The sequence below is a fragment of the Marmota marmota genome, unplaced genomic scaffold (genome assembly GCF_001458135.2).
Source record: "Marmota marmota marmota unplaced genomic scaffold, marMar, whole genome shotgun sequence".
Classification (NCBI taxonomy): domain Eukaryota; kingdom Metazoa; phylum Chordata; class Mammalia; order Rodentia; family Sciuridae; genus Marmota; species Marmota marmota.
Genome location: NW_026000016.1, coordinates 46,246,097 through 46,250,055, shown reverse-complemented (window position 1 = coordinate 46,250,055; position 3,959 = coordinate 46,246,097). Strand labels below are relative to the sequence as shown.

At 57.0% G+C, this 3,959-nt stretch overlaps 1 protein-coding gene across 1 annotated transcript in view; it reads left to right on the top strand.

The window, feature by feature from the left end:
- The first annotated feature begins 250 nt into the window (after window positions 1–250).
- Window positions 251–3,959, top strand: part of Syt2 (synaptotagmin 2) — a 114,193-nt gene continuing 110,484 nt past the window's right edge. Inside the window, exon 1 of the mRNA XM_048809705.1 lies at window positions 251–476. The gene's annotated coding sequence lies outside the window, so the exon portion shown is untranslated. The remainder of the gene's footprint in view (window positions 477–3,959) is intronic.

The following is a 3,959-nucleotide window of genomic DNA, read 5'->3' as shown; positions in this document are numbered from 1 at the left end:
GAGAAAAGGCTGGCTCAAGCGAGACAACCCGTCGCGGGTGGGGAGGAGGCGGCCCCTTTCCTTGTCCTGCTCTCCCTGCCCTGGGAGCAGCCGCCTTGACCTTGAGCAGGAGGCGTGGGCGTGGAGTGCGGAGGGGGCTGCGCAGACCCGACCAGGTCCCCGCAGGCAGGTCCTTCCCTCCGCCTCCTGCGGGCCNCGCCGCCCGCGCGGTCTCCTCCCCTCACTGCAGCGCTCGCCGCGCTCGCCCATCGATCAGGCCCCCTCCCGCCGCCGCCTCGGCGCAGACTGCTAAGCTCAGCAAGTCTTGCGGCAAAGGCACTTCGGAGCCGAGTTGGGGCCGGGCGGAGCGGGGACTCCGCGCCCCGGGGGAACGGACGCCGCTGCTAAACTGTCGCCAGCGCCGCATCCTTACAACCCGACGCGCCCTCGCAGCGGGGACCCCGAATCTCTCCTTCCTCCTGGGGGGTCTGTCTCCAGTAAGTCCGTACCCCGCCCGTGGGGGCATCGACCTCCCCCTCCGAAGTTTCTCCATCCCCGCTACAGATTAGAGGGGCCAGGGTGGCGCTCGGGAAGTTTGAGGCCAAGGGGTCCAGGCGCCCGCGCCGCCTCTGGGGGAGTTTGGAACGTCCGGGGGAAGGTTCGTTTGGGGGAGCCGGACGAGGGGCGAGGGGCCGGCTCCCCTGCGGGCTTGGGGCCAAGAGGGAGCAGATTTCCTCTCCCGCCTCCCCGAGAGGAGCTGCGGAGGAGAGGGGGCCAACGACCCCTGCGCCCTCGCCCCTCTTTGCTGCCTCCCGGAGCACCCATGCGCATCTTGCGCTCCCCCGCCCGCCTGAACGGTCTCTGACCAAGTGGGGACCCCCGGTTCCGCCGTCGTGGGAGGAGAAGGGAGGGTCCGCGATCCCTGCGAACCGGAGCCCCTGGATCAGGGAGCGGTTGCAGAGCCAGATACAGGGACTGTCTGGAAGTGAGGGTCCAGAGGAGCAGGGACAGGGAGGAGCAGGGATGAAGGAGCCCCTTGCCTCCCTTCAAATCTCATGACTCAGCACGACCTAGGACGTCCCATTCCTGCTCCAGCCCTTGTCCCCAGGTGCACACAGCCTCACTCTTCTTTCTGGACTCTTCCATCTACCTTTCCCTTGGCACGGGGTTATGTGAATCAAAGAGGAGCTGTATCCTTTCCCCTCCACTAATCCCAGGCATCCTCCCTTCATTTCCACACTCCACAGGTGCCTCCTGCCGCCCCTGGCCCACGCGGCCCACGTGGGCATGGGGTTTCTTGTTGGGGTAGAGGAATGAGAGCCCTCCCCTCTACACTCCCCGCAGCCGAAGAAAACAGTGCAAGGACAGAGAAGGCACTAGCCCAGAGGGACCACTGCAGTGTGGACAGGGCAGAGGCTGGCTGGGTGCAGGAGGCCCAGGTGGGAATGGGGTGGGCAGGAGATGAGGAAATCCTTAGCATCCGAGGTCGGGGCAAGAAGGTGGTCTGGGGCCTGACCCAGAAAGCCTGGGGGTAGATGCGCTAACCTCCTCTCCTCCTTCCTCTGCCCAGAGGGGTCCTCTCCCTGTGTAATAGATTGTCCTCAATCCAGTCGCTCCAGCTCTTGGCAACCTGGGCATTTCATTACAAGGGGTGACAAGGAGGCACAGGAGGGCCCTTAGTCCTTCCAGCCATCTCCCCCTACTTAGTCCAAGTTCAGCTTTTGGGCTTCTGGAAACATCCTTGTGATCATCAGAGGTGTTGAAAAAAATAGCCATGCCCTGTGCCCCTAGGGCTGAGTGGAAGGGGCAGGTGGAGGGGGCAGGGAGGCTCTGATGCAGTGGGACGTGCCTGGCGTCCTGGCCAGCGAGCAGTGGCAGTGGCCTGGCAGGCACTGCAAGCTGCAGCTTGTGTCAGGACCTCAGGGGGTGAGTCAGCGTCAGGGGTCCATGCCAGGCACACTGAGGCCTGGTCCTGGGAGTCCAGCCCCAGACCTTCTTTTCCTCCTGCCCCTGGGGAATAACCCATGAGGGCTGCACCCCCACTCCTGGGCTTCCTCCCTCAGTATGGCCAGCCTCTGACCTGCTCGGCTCCCAGACACATCCTTAGGACTTCCTCATCTAGGACACATCCTTAGGACACATCTAGGACTTCCCTCAGGGTCTGGCTTTTACTGGGGAATTTTTGGGTTTCCTCCTCACCATCTCTCCTCTGTACCTGGCCCACAGAGGAGGGAGGAGATTTGGGAAAGTGGCGGAGGGGGAGGAAGAGGTAGGTGTTCCAATTACAGCCCCCCATAGACTGGCCTTGCGTCCCTGGAGAGGCAGAGACCAGACCACTGTGTTGTGAGTCAGCTTTACTCGTGAGATCTTTCCACTCAACCTGGGATCTTTTGTTTTGTTTTTTGTTATTGTTTTGAGAGGGGTGGGTTGTGCAAGCACATTTCTTTTTCTTTTAGTTCTGGGGCCTGATGTCTTCATTCAGACCAAGGGGCAGGGGGGAGGTGCGCACTTTGCCCATTTCCCCATAGAGGAGGCCGACTGGCTTCACCAGTGACTGGGGTTGGTCACATCCCTGGCAAAGCATAGACCTTTCCATAGACTTGGCCTAGTCAGAGAGGCCTTTCCAGAGCTGGGTCTGGGTTGCTGGACCTACACTGCAGATGGAGCTCATTCCAGCTCTTTCCTCCACAGGCATCTTCCAGGCAGATGCAGCCAGGCCACCCCTGATACCGTGGAGAGGGGCGGGCTGGGCTTCGGAGGTGGCTGGAGAAGTCTCTTCCCTGCCAGCCACCCCAGTCCTCCCCAGCCTAGGTGTGCCTGACCTTGAATGGCCTCTGCTTGTTCTTTGTCCTGTCACCCCTGGATCTCCTCTTTCTCTGCTGAGTGGTAGAAGGGGTATGGGCAGGACCGTGGGGGCGTGGTGGTGGTGGTTGGGCCTAGTGCACTGGAGGAATGACATGTCAATCCCTTGCTTGCACTGAGGCGCCTTGTGGATGATGGAAGGCCGCGACTGAGTAGAAATGCTGCTTTGCTCAGCTTTGGGATTTGCTGTGTGGACTTTCCTGATCTGGGCAGGTTCTACTAAAGCTGGATTTGCTTATCTTAAGCTAAACATCTTAGATGGTCCAGTTTGCTGAGATTATTGTTTAGGAACTGGAAGGACCAGCCAGAGGGAGCAACAGAGAGGGCTTTTACACAGATGGTGGTTAAAACAGGAAGCAGCAAAGTATAGAGGCCCGGAGCCAGCTGGGCTTGGGTTCAGATCCCTGGGTCCTGAATTATAATGGTGTGGCCTTATTCATTCATTCACACAACAAGTATTTTTATTACCGAGTACCTACTCTACCTACTCTGTGCCGATGTTCTAGTCACTGGATGCAGCCGTGAGCACTATAGACAAAAAATTCCTGTCAATCTGGATTTTGTATCCTTTGCCACCCCAATGTCACTTTCCACACTCACTCAGTTCTTGCTGTTTGACAGTCTGCTGTGTCCAGAGCTATGCTAGGCAACAGATTCAGATGGCAACAAAACAGACCTGGTTCCTGCCCATGGCGCTGATGATCTAGTGAATACCAAACAATTAGACAAATAATTACACCAAGAATCCATCGCAGCCCTGATAAGTATCATGGCAATAATAAAAGGATGTGAGAGCATTTCATGGGGTGGCCTGACCAGGTTTAGAGAGTTTTCTCTATGAGAATAAGTAATACTACTTACCTTACAGGGTAATATTGTATAAATAACGATAATATCATCTTTAAAATAGTCCCTGGATCACTGGACAGATGCATTTCTAAATTCTGTGCATGAATCATCTCTACACAGGCAACAAGTTGATTATTCATCCTTCACTGGGTCAGAAGCCAGTCCAGGAAGCTGGAATTCAGTCCTGGGTCAGAAAGCCTGTGATAAATGACAGTTTCAGTTTCATTGGAGAAATGTCAGTCATCCTTTTTTTTTTTTTTTTTTTTTTT